Consider the following 13,389-nt stretch of genomic DNA (forward strand, 5'->3'; position numbering starts at 1 on the left):
AGATGTGCAAAAATTTGTAGTACAGACCAAACACACCAATAAATACTTAATTGTATTCTCAGCTTTTTGGTAAATCACTGTGCTTTTATTATGAAAGTAACCAGTACTGTTTTTGTGGCTGTGCAAATTAAGATGTTATTCTAGTGTCGAGAGGTGCATCCAGAATTTCTGAGTAGGTACTATATGTGAGGGGGAAACAAACTTCGCGACCAGCGGCCGTATTTGTCATTTTCATCAGTTCCACTCCACTACAATTGCATCAGATGTGCACTTCAGAATCTCAGTGAAAGTAGTAGGTCAACTTTTCACCTACTGTTTTGAATACTATAAATTCGGACATAGTACTCTTTTCAAATACTGTTTTTCTCCAACTATAGGCCTATAGTAGGAAAAAAAAGGCATATTCGAATGCAGGGTAGGACATTTAACTGCCTTAGGCAAATTAGAGCTAACCAGACAAGGGTCTCAACAGTTTGGAACACTTTGCAAGCCAAATTAATTCAAAGCTACATAGCTCAACATCAAGAGGAATTTGCCCCCTGGTAGCGTAAAACATGTTAAAGCATTCCATTCCAAATGGGGAAGAAGAGAGATGTCTGACACGTCAGATAAGTAGTAGAGCTGAAATGCTGTTCTTGTTTTTTTTACACCCAGAGGAGAATTCTATACAAAAACAATTCTCAGTTCAGTTATATATCTTTAAATTATCAGTTTTGATCAATTTGGTCCTGCAGAGTTTAGCCAAAACTCCAAACTTACCTGCATGTAATTTTCTAGTAATCCTGAAGACCTTGATTATCTTGTTCAGGTGTGTTTGATCAAGTTTGGAGTTAAACTCCAGGACCTCCAGAGCCAGAAATGAGAAACTCTGCAATGTTGAGATCTTATTTAAAAACTCAAGAACAAAAGGCCCACTGCTCTGCAAAGTTTTGCCCCAACACTAATCAAAGACTCCCCATCCCCCTCCCCAACCCCCAGCCAGCTCATCAATGTCTTCAAACTAACTTGAAATGTACAGGTAGGTGATTTTGATAAGGGTTTAAACTACAGTGCCAGATTTAAGTAACCCTGCTTTACGGGAGATTATTTTAGTCTTTTTAGGAACGTTTTAAGAGACAGGAGCCTCATGCAGAAGTCTCACTTTTCATATTTAATCTCATTGCTGTCTAGGAGTAACCACCAAAGTGGGTATTAAGGCACAGACCTGTATGAAAAATGTGCCTGGTAGAGTTTCACCTTTCCTCCCTGCTTTGTTACCAACATTAATCCCTTAAGAACTTTGACTTCAAAGCTCTGTTCATCAGCTGCATTGAATTGAAATTCTGAAGAATGCAGACAAATGATACATTGTATAGTAGCAGCCTTTTTGGTGTTGGTTCCAGCCTGCCATGCATTCATGTTTCAGGAAAAACTTCCTTGTAGTATTCATTATTATGATGATTCTCACACACACACCCCAAGCAACATGATTACTCTTGTGCATTAAAAGCTGTGGGACATCTGACGGTGTTAAATAAGTCCACTGAGAAGGGGACAGTGTGTGCGCTCTTCAGTGGGTTTTTGTTTTCAGGATAAATATTTTGCCTCACATGCCTCCCTTAGTAGGTGTGAGCTGGCATTCCATAAATGCTTTGCGAGATACCTGGCTGATGGGTTTACATGTGACAGATCAGTGTGACTTTTCTCAGCTGAAGGAGAACAGACGCAAAGAATGCTCTCGCTGGAATGTCTCTGTCCTCAGGGGGGCTCCAGTACACTTCAAGGTCAACCAATAGCCTGGTATGTTAGCGGTCACCTCCTTCCACTACCAGAAACATCGCTGTCCATTGCTGGGCTTATAAATAGTTTTTGATACCATTGTGCCTTTATGGAACTAAAAGCATTTCTTGTCTTACTTGAACGGGTCTTGTTTCATTTCTGGTATTCTGTCTAGGTGAGGGGGTCAGATTGGTGGACTAAGAGCTTTAACATCTGTTAGTATGCATACTAAGATCTCACGCTGTTCCATGGGGAATGTCATTCTTGGCACTCTGCTTGTTTTAGCAGGCTTCCCAGGCTCCCCAAATTTGAGTAGAACCATCAGGGACAGTCCCATTACAGAAACATCTGCAATTCGAAAATGTGAAAGCCTTGTTGAGGACATCTGCAGTTTCTTCTTTAATGCAATCCTACTGCTGTAGATGGTGTTCAGAGTTTGTCATAGCGAATTATGTGGTTCATAGCATCAGTCGATACCTAAAGTGACAGTTTGCCCAAAAAATGAAAATTGACATTTCCTTACCTTCATGTCATTCCAAAACTGTATGACTGACTTTCTTCTGTGGAACACAGAAGAGATGTCCCGATGTTTTCTTCAAAATGTATATAAGAATGAAATGCATAAAGGTTTTCTTATTACATTAAGTCTAATAAATGGTTCCCATCAATGTCTAGAATAGTTTTTCAAATGATGCCCTCACTGACTCAGCAAATGAAAAGCACATTGTTAATATTGGCCTTTACAGATGTTCCAAAGATCTTAGTAACATGTTCTTGGTCAAGGACCTTAGTAACACACACCTAGGAAAACTATTCAATAAGTCAAATGTAGTGTTTTCAATCAGTTTCCATAGAGACTCACTGAGATTCCAAAACCTCAAGGAGTGTGGATGGAATAAATTTCCCTCACCGACTCTTTCCCCTTTCCTTTCCAAAGAATGTTACAGCAGTCTATTATGTCTCTTTTACAAGGTGTAATATAAGTCTCTGGTGACCCTGGAACATGTCTGTGAAGTTTCAGCTTATAATACCCCATGATCATTTATTATGCCATGGTGGAGCAGAGTAAAAGATCTTTTTTTTTTTTTTTTTTTTTGTTGGAGCCTCTCTGATTGGTGAAACTCCTCTAAAGCATCATGGGTAATGTAGTTTTTCACAACATATTCTGCTCTTAAAGAGACTTATTTAAAAATTAGTTAAATTAATGTGAACAGACAAGTTCAACAACAGCATACAGAATCGATTATCAACCTCAGAGTTCACAGCCTGTCTGTCTTTAAAAGGTTTGTCAGTTACTGTTTAAAATCGATTTCCCTATGGAGAAAATTAATGGAGTTTTTTATTTCTGGAACCAGCTTCTGGCACTGTATAGCCTGTGCCTCGGTTTCTACAGCAAACAACAAACAAACAACATTTGTTTGTTTTTGATTAATGTCTATCATGCTCGTGAGACATTTACAGTTCTTCATCATGAGAAGTTTATTCTTTGTATGCATTTAAAAAGTAACTTCTTACACCTTTTTCTGAGAACACACACACATGAACTGCATGCGGCAAATACACAAAGTTCACATACTGTAAACAGTTCCTATGAACGTAAACAGTTACATGTGTATAAGTATGTTTACTGCAAAACAGTAGCAGTGTCCCAAATGATGCACTATACTTTATGCACTCATGTACTTATGCCCTATGTACTCAACCATGTAGTGTTTGAATTATATAAGGCTATTTTGTCATTTTGTAATTGGAGTCTGATAGCCCCTCCCCCTTCGCTACATAATTAAAGTGCATATCAAGCACATTTGTTTTTTCGGTTATTTAATTGCATTATTCGGCTAATTAAAGTGCACTTTTTTCTTTTGGAATTTTATAGTGTATAGTGCATAATTACGTGATTTGGGAAGCACCTAGTGTCTCTTAGACATAGCAAACAACACACTACTAACGCAACTCAACCAGGCTCTGCTCCCTCTTTGTGTTTTTATGGGAATACTTTGGGTAGGAATTATTTAAATTCAGGAAATTGTGATGTGTACATTCCTGGAAGAAACCTCAGGATTATAATCAAAGCATTTGAGGGCATTCAAAAACAGCATTTACTGATATACCGAATAACTCTGGAGTGTAATTTGTGTTTTGTAACTTTGCTCATCTTTTTTATGCACAAATAGCAACATTATCCACTAAAGGAAGTTAATGTAAAAATAAAAGCATATAGTTCCGCTTTAAATTAGCCTTATGATGGAAAATGCCTTCCTTTTTGCTGAATAGCTTTTGGCAACTTCTTGAAGCCCACCTGTATTGAATTACATAGTATAAATGTAGGCTACCATTTAACAAAATGTAAAATAACTTAAACTTAAATACAGCTGAACAATTGAAACCAAGAGAGTATAAAATTCATCCCTAGAAATAGACATTAGAAAAGCCAATACACAAACAAAATAGTTTGTATCTTGCTTGAAACCAATTAGTCACGTTTGACTAACCTGACAGCACAAAAGGGCTGCACAAATGGAGGGTGTGGTGTTACGGAGTCGGGTTAGTCTTTTCAGATAGATGCATCTACAGTGAGTGCTGAAGGTGGAGCAACAGGAAGTGGCAAAAGTATCATCTTCCTGTTGTAGGGATCTTAATCTGACACCCAGCTGTTTTGAGGTGTATTGTGTTTTATGCAATGTTAAGCTCATATGGCATAATCTTATGAGTCACAGTTAGGTGTTATAGGGTGAGGTAAGTTTCTGTGCAGTCAGCTGTGCTTAAAGGTCTTTATATATTAGGTGAAATTACTCATTAGTCAAATTATGAACATTTAAACCCCAAAGAATAATAATCTAAAAAAAACAATGAAATTAAAAAATACATAATGCAATATCCACAGTCAAATAAATCTCAAGTGATGTTTGTCTTTTTTCACGCACTTTCTTTTTTTCTTTTCTTTTTTTTTATCTCAAGCATGTTCTTTAATGACAGATTGATAAAGAAGAAGACACTTATAATGCATTTTTATTGTAAAAATCACTGACCTTATTTAAGCTGGAATCAAGACCAGAGGAGGCTAATTCTAATCTCTGTCACTGTGACTCTACTCTAAAGATATCCTAATTATGATCTGTTATTGTGCCTACAGTGTAGAGAACATCCAACGACGTACATCAAGAGATCCAAAGGAAGGTCAGACATGCCTGATGGATGCCAGACTGATGAAGTGTTCAAATTACCTGGCAAAAGTCTCAAAGCTTCTATGTTTCAGCATTGCAAATATGAAATAGTCATTGCAAAGCATCCATCAGCTGTATTTACGTCCATGTCTATGAGTTATGAACTGGCTGGTGAAATAGTCATCGGTTTTCAAATGTTTTCATGTTTTTCAGAAACCTCTTTGGAATTCCATGCTTTCACTGAAACATGATTATTCACAGATATGTTTTGATTTACCCAGCATGTGGTGATTTTTCAGCAGTAACATCATACCGTGTTAACCCAGATAAGGTCCTTGCACTGTTATGTAATGCATGCCGTAGACAGGAATGTTCACTATGCTGTTTCACAAGAGCTCAACCCAAGTCACACACTGACAGGTGAGGATGGATAGGGTGTCACTTATTTAGTAGCACACATGCTCTCGCCTTATGTCTGAGCATGGCATAGAGAGAAAATGTGGAGAAATGGTTGTTTCTAAATGTCCTCTCAGCTTAACATTTGGTACATACACATTAGAGGGCACATGCACATGTTGCCAGGAGTTGGACAGATATTTATGTCTTGTTGCCAGTTTGCTCCGTATGAGCCCCAACAGAAGAATCTAGAATGCTCTGGTGGTGGAAAAGTTTTTCTCAGGGCCTGTCAAATGTGAATTACTACCCACAACAATCAATTTAGGCAATGTCTGTAAGTGTAAATATCATCTTCCCCCTTTAAACTGCTGTTTGTACTTGACATTTTGGTATTCTTAATTTTGGGGTTACACTTGTGATTCTGGTGGTCAAATCTGACTGAAGACAATAAGCATAAATTCCTTTTCGGCTTTTTTAATTCACAATGGCTGATTTTTAAATTGAACCCACACATTTACACAACACTGTTTTCAACTAAAAAATGGAAACTTTTTATGAGTTTTGACCATTCATTTACATGACAATAGCGTTTTGGGGGCCTGAAACTTTTTAAAACGGGTTTCAAGGGCAAGTAAAAACATGTCATTAAAAACAAATTTAAGAAGAATGTACTGGTCTGGCATGTATAATACAGCACTTTTAGTCGTTTTCACAGATCTGTGTGAGCGGGGATCATTTTGACAGCATTGTTGTCTGTATGCAGAACTTTCTTTGCAAAAACACAAAAGAAAGTCTTTTTAATTTTTAGTATATCTTACCCTAAAAGTGGCTTAAAACCTAAAACCATGCCTTTTCAAATCATGTCCACAGTTTTGTTTTGTATTCACCTATCCAAAAACTCACCAAGTTTCATACTATTCAGATTATAAAAATAATAATAATAATAATAATAATAATAATTACTACCTGAAATGCTCAGTAAATAACTAAATTATACAAGTTCAAATACTTGGTCACACATTCTTCCAAAGAATGCTTCGCTTCTTACTGAAATAATGAGAGCAATGTGCAATCTTGATTTCTGCAGCTGCCATAGTTATCTACATCTCTGAACCAAAGAACAAAGATTGAGAGCGATGTGATATCCCTTTTCTGACACTGATTTTGAATACATTTCCAGGGTAAACAGATGAGGAAGACAGAGCTCATCAAAATATATATAGATTTTTTTTTTTTCTTGACAGGGCTTTTAAGGAGCCCTACTAAAGCTGCTTACTAAGATCAGACGTACTCTGTTTTGTCTCAGGGTTATGTATGTTTTAAACCTGTCACAAAATAAGTTATTTTACTCTTGCATAATCCCTGGGAAAGTTTGCATGGTTGCATGTGTGATGCATAACCTAACCCCTCATTACCTCTGATGATAAAGCAAATGAAGTCATGAATGTTTCAGTAGTGACACAAGAATTTTTTAACTATTTAATTGTGCAGGATCTTAGTGGAATTTTATACGCAATCAAGTATTGCGCAAAAGACAGGCATTAAGCAAGAGTATCAGCAGGAGATTAGATAATAATTCATTCATGCTTGATAACTGCCAGTAAAAATAGGGCAAAAGAAAACATCTGGCATCCATCGCCTCCATTTTCAAGTCAAGTCACCTTTATTTGTATAGCGCTTTATACAATACTGGTTGTGTCACAGCAGCTTTACAGTGTTAAACAGGAAAATAGATTGTCATTAATTCAAGAAGACAATAACAGTCATTTTTTTTCAGCTAAAGTATTTTACTTTTCATGCTATTTTGCTGCAGTTTTAATGTAAAGGTGACTTTAACTTCATGTTTATTCATGGGGGGGTCTGTACAGTACCTGCAATAGTTAGTTGTATGATAACTAAATGACAAGATACAATCTTTTTTTTTTTTATTATTATTTTTTTATATAGAATAAGAGGAGATTCCGTTGATCCAAATATAGTCCCAACACATGTCTGAGCTTTTGCAAGAAGCACCTTACTTGACTGACAAAAATAGCCTCGCTCTCATGCAGGAAAATAGTTTTGACTCATGAGAACCCAGCAGTGTTGCCAAACATCCCGGGTATCCTGTGATGTAATTCCCCATATGTGTGCTAGTAACATGAAGCTAAAGCCATGGGATTGTTATCCATGCACTGAGACTTTTCAGGTCTAAAACGGTCTGTTATACCTCCTAAACCCTGTCCTGGGAAATAGCTTATGCAGACTTTATTGCCTTTTTCTAAGGAGGATAAAATAACATAACAATGCCATGAGGCAATGCTTCAGCCCATGACAAATATATCAGCAAATTACAGCTTTAGAGGAGGCAAACAGCTTTTACTTCACTGCACAACAGAAAGTAACTGTTAAACTGTGTGTAGTGAATAGTGACTCATTCACACATTCTGATTCAAATGTTTCAAATTTGTTTTTACCTATGAATTTCCATTAGCAAAGGTAGCCTATGTGTTGTTAGCTCCCCCTCCTAGTATAATGCAATTTGTACATTGTAAGAAAATTCCACAAAAATAGGAAGAAAATGTATGGATTATATTCTGTTGTTGTGTTTTAGGCCCATAAACTTAAACAGAGCCCTCTTGATACAAACCCGATTCCAAAAAAGTTGGGACATTGTACAAATTGTGAGTAAAAAAGGAATGGAATAATTTACAAATCTCATAAACTTAGATTTTATTCACAATAGAATATAGATAACATATCAAATGTTGAGAGTGAGACATTTTGAAATGTCATACCAAATATTGGCTCATTTTGGATTTCATGAGAGCTACACATTCCAAAAAAGTTGGGACAGGTAGCAATAAGAGGCCGGAAAAGTTAAATGTACATATAAGGAACAGCTGGAAGACCAATTTGCAACTTATTATGTCAATTGGCAACATGATTGGGTATAAAAAGAGCCTCTCAAAGTGGCAGTGTCTCTCAGAAGTCAAGATGGGCAGAGGATCCCCAATTCCCCCAATGCTGCGGCGAAAAATAGTGGAGCAATATCAGAAAGGAGTTTCTCAGAGAAAAATTGCAAAGAGTTTGAAGTTATCATCATCTATATTGCATAATATCATCCAAAGATTCAGAGAATCTGGAACAATCTCTGTGCGTAAGGGTCAAGGCCCGGAAAACCATACTGGATGCCTGTGATCTTCGGGCCCTTAGACGGCACTGCATCACATACAGGAATGCTACTGTAATGGAAATCACAACATGGGCTCAGGAATACTTCCAGAAAACATTGTCGGTGAACACAATCCACCGTGCCCATTCGCTGTTGCCGGCTAAAACTCTATAGGTCAAAAAAGAAGCCAAATCTAAACATGATCCAGAAGCGCAGGCGTTTTCACTGGGCCAAGGCTCATTTAAAATGGACTGTGGCAAAGTGGAAAACTGTTCTGTGGTCAGACGAATCAAAATTTGAAGATCTTTTTGGAAAACTGGGACGCCATGTCATCCGGACTAAAGAGGACAAGGACAACCCAAGTTGTTATCATCGCTCAGTTCAGAAGCCTGCATCTCTGATGGTATGGGGTTGCATGAGTGCGTGTGGCATGGGCAGCTTACACATCTTGAAAGGCACCATCAATGCTGAAAGGTATATCCAAGTTCTAGGACAACATATGCTCCCATCCAGACGTCGTCTCTTTCAGGGAAGACCTTGCATTTTTCCAACATGACAATGCCAGACCACATACTGCATCAATTACAACATCATGGCTGCGTAGAAGTAGGATCCGGGTACTGAAATGGCCAGCCTGCAGTCCAGGTCTTTCACCCATAGAAAACACTTGGTGCATCATAAAGAGAAAGATGGGACAAAGAAGACCTAAGACAGTTGAGCAACTAGAAGCCTGTATTAGACAAGAATGGGTCAACATTCCTATTCCTAACCTTGAGCAACTTGTCTCCTCAGTCCCCAGACGTTTGCAGACTGTTATAAAAAGAAGAGGGGATGCCACACAGTGGTAAACATGGCCTTGTCCCAACTTTTTTGAGATGTGTTGATGCTATGAAATTTAAAAATCAACTAATCTTAACCCTTAAAATGATACATTTTCTCAGTTTAAACATTTGATGTCATCTATGTTGTATTCTGAATAAAATAAATTTGAAATTTGAAACTTCCACATCATTGCATTCTGTTTTTATTCACAATTTGTACAGTGTCCCAACTTTTTTGGAATCGGGTTTGTAGTTTAGACACACCATAACGCCTTTTGTTGGAATACTTGATGCCAAAATCAGACTTCATTACAAACAAAATATCTGGACGTCTTGTAAGTTGTACTGGAAAGACTCTGGCTGCAAAGAAATGCTTGGAAAAACATTGTGATATCCTTCTGAGACAACAGTGAATAATTTCAAGCAGAGCAAACAAAAGAGCAGCAGGTGGAGTGTGTGATGCTGTTTGTCAGTCTTAACAAACAGCTTTGTTGCACCTTTCTTTTCAGGAATGAAATGAATTGAGAATGACTAACGTAGTTTTATTCTGAAAATTTGTTGGAATTTTTCTGGACTGGGGCCAGACAGGAAACCTGAAGCATTTGTTTGTCTGCTCCAAATTTCCATCACGAATCAAAATGAAATATTTTTGGAACCACATTGCTGGTGTAGGCCTACCACTGACATGCAAGGTCGGGAAAAAAGAACTCCAAAACAAAATGAATTATGGAGTAATTCTAAAAAGTCTTTCAGTGAGTGTTTAGCAATTGCGAAATATATAAATATGGTATATAGATCTATGTAAAGAAACTTGATGTTTGTAGATGTTGAAAAGTGCTGAGTAATATTTAATTATTCAGTTTAGTTGTGCCATCTGGTGGACAGCATAAAATCCCTTTCCATGAAGAGTAAGAGTAAAAATATGGGCCTAAAATAGGGCCTAAATCTAGTTACTCTGCTATAAAATAGCAGTACATCTGCTATAAAAGTTATATATGCAACTTGCAATTGATTTATTTATTTTTTAAGCAAACCCTGAAATTGTATACTAGTGCATGCCGTTTAAGTTTGATGAAACTATCATTGTTGGTTAAATGAAGCCCAAGTGCCACCAACAGGCCTATTATGTGAAGTGTAAGCAGTTCAGAAACACGTTAGAGGCTAAGACTGCTACAGAGTTCCAGCATTCATTTCTCATAGGGACACATCTTCATATTTGCTGACTATGCAGTTACATTGGAGTGGAGTTTTGTATTACTCCTTCTTTTTACATGTCATTTGAGATCCTATAGTGAGCCCCATCTAACATGTACAAGAATGTGCTGTACAAGGTGACAGACACTTTTTAATTCTATTGCAAATACAGTTTAACATTATACAATAAATGTAAAACATAAAAATAAAACTTAAAAGAAAAAATAATTAAGAGTTGTTGGGACAGTTTTTGAATTCCTGCCTTGTGCAAGGTTTCTTGCCATAAATAAAAAACATCAGTCCAACATGCCTGTAATACTGTAATACTGAAGATGTTAAATACCCATTTGAGGAGGAAACAATGTTATATTATAATGAAAGGATGTGTGATGTACACTTTTCTGTAAACTGAGCCTGAAAAAAAAAAAATCTTTTTTTGGGAACATTTGGGTGATTGGGACAGCACATTTTATCATTGATTTACGGAAGTGTAAGAATATTTACTGAATTGCACAAGCTAGTTCATATTTTGATATAATTTTATATGCAATATTTCCTTTTTTGTTCATCATCATTAAGAGTCCATGTTTATTTCTCAGTTCATAAATCCATCCACAATTCACAATACAACACATGCAACTGAGGTAAAAGAAGGCTTGAAGTCCGGAAGTTATTGAAAACATTAAAAAATCAAATAGACAAGTTAAAAAAAAAAAAAAAAGTTTATCTATAATGCTTTTATTTTCAGAATGCTTCTATTTCAGAATTTTTATTTTAGCAAAATCTAGCTAGTTTGTGAATATTTTTGTGGTTGATTAGGGCTTGCATAATTAAAAAGGTTGGAAACCACTGATTTAAAGCATTCAGAGCATATAAAATGGTTCTCTATTACAAGGTGAATCATTTTCTTAATTAGCAATTTCACGGTCAACTTCCTGTTTGATGCCTGCCCCGCCAACCTATATGATGTCACACCAATGAGGGCATCCCATTTTAATTATGTGGTCTTACAGCTAGGGCTCAGCAAAAAAAAAATAAAGGTTTTATTTTCACTCAATAGGTGAGAAAATAAATTCTTTATAATTATACTGTCCCATTTGACCTTATGTCCCAATCACCCTTAATTCACCCTATATTTACATGAATAGCTATAATAGACATCTCCCAGGCAGTTATCAGAGTTTTTTTGGCATTGCTAATAGAAGTTACAATATTCATGCTACAGTGTTTGTTCTTGTCATGTTTACAGACTCTGTCTGCCATATAATAATGTGTTAGGTGTTACCATAGAAATAAAAAGATAAAAAAAAAGATACTCACACACAGCCCCCAGACTTCCTGATAGATTTTACTTCGATACTGAACAGCCTCATTCTCTTTCAGCGTTCTTAAAAGCCCAACACTACACTCATAAGTACACACATACACATTCACCTAATGTTGAATTATATATTTATTTATTTTTGTACAAATGTAATGAATTGCAGTTGCATGGTCAGTTTTTTACTGTAATTCATTTCCTGAGTGTTTGTTCAGATCACCTTGCGCTCTGCTGTCTAGGTGACAAAGGGATGTTTTAAGGTTAGATGTTTTCAGGGGAGAGGAAATATCACAGATTAAAATGATAAAATTGTTGCAATTAATTTGCTAATTATTCATTGGCAATCAGATGGCATTTGGCTTGATTTTGCTTTGGATTGGTTTTGATATTGGTAATGTGAACATATTAGTACGTTTTGAGTTTGTTTATATTTTTGATTATCAGACTGGCAGTTCACAGTGTTTTCAGAAGACCAACGGTGGGATGGTTCTCAAGGTAATGCTCATCTTCACTCTTTTACTCTGTTGTTCTCCTCTCCCTTTCTTGCTCTTTGAGCCTCATTTTGTCCTGCTCTCTCTGCAGAATGTGTCTGTCTATATCGGATGTCCTCCTGGTATCCAACTGGTGTTTGATGTCAGTACCACTCTGCAGCAGTCTGTAATGTAACTCTGAACAAAAGGATCTTCAGCTGTTTAAATTCTAACCACTTTCACTGTAAAAACTGTAAGAACCAGATTCCATTGATGATTCAATAAAAAAAATAACTTAATATGGCTCTGTACAAGACTAAACATGCAAATTTGACCTCAAAATCCACTGGTATGATGTGATGACTCCCCGTGATCAATCGTGCACATGCCGAGGAGTCACAGGGAATTAAATGAGAACCACACCTTTGGAGTTATCAAAAGACAAAAGAACTCTTAGCTTCAGTGTTTGGAAGTGTGGCACTGTGTTCATTCATGCCCAAGCAGTGCACGATGATCTGTAATTTTCTGTGTCTCAGAGCGACTCAGTGCTGTGATTGTGGTTTAAAAATGCAATGCGCACCAAGTACCAACTTCACAAATTTGTAATGAGAATTGTTGAAAAATATGTTGTTATAATATGAAAATATTTAAGGTCTTTCTGTTTGATGATGTTTATTGGTTTTGATAATATTAATGTTGTCATTGTTCTCTTTAATCAATTCATTTTCAAAATTAATTAATCAATCAATCAAATTATTTATTAAAAAAAATAAATAAATACAATTCTATGTCCTAGGCCTAGGCTATATAATAATAAACTAAAAATAACATAGTTTCAAAAGTATGGCCACACTGTGTTTTGGCACAAGTCTTGAGTGAGAAAAAAAAACAAAAAACCTTGAAATCCTGCAGTTCAGCCACCTACAAAGGTATTCCCACTCTACACAGGAGGATTTCGACAAATTTACAGAAATCAAACATATAAGGTAAAACATTTAAACTTTCTATATAATAGGCTATATAATATATTCATCAGAAATAAGAAATAAACTAAACAAATAAAGACATGACCATTCTATCACTATTTCTATTTTTCTTTAATTATTCCTTT

The sequence above is a fragment of the Cyprinus carpio genome, chromosome A6 (genome assembly GCF_018340385.1).
Source record: "Cyprinus carpio isolate SPL01 chromosome A6, ASM1834038v1, whole genome shotgun sequence".
NCBI classification, from domain to species: domain Eukaryota; kingdom Metazoa; phylum Chordata; class Actinopteri; order Cypriniformes; family Cyprinidae; genus Cyprinus; species Cyprinus carpio.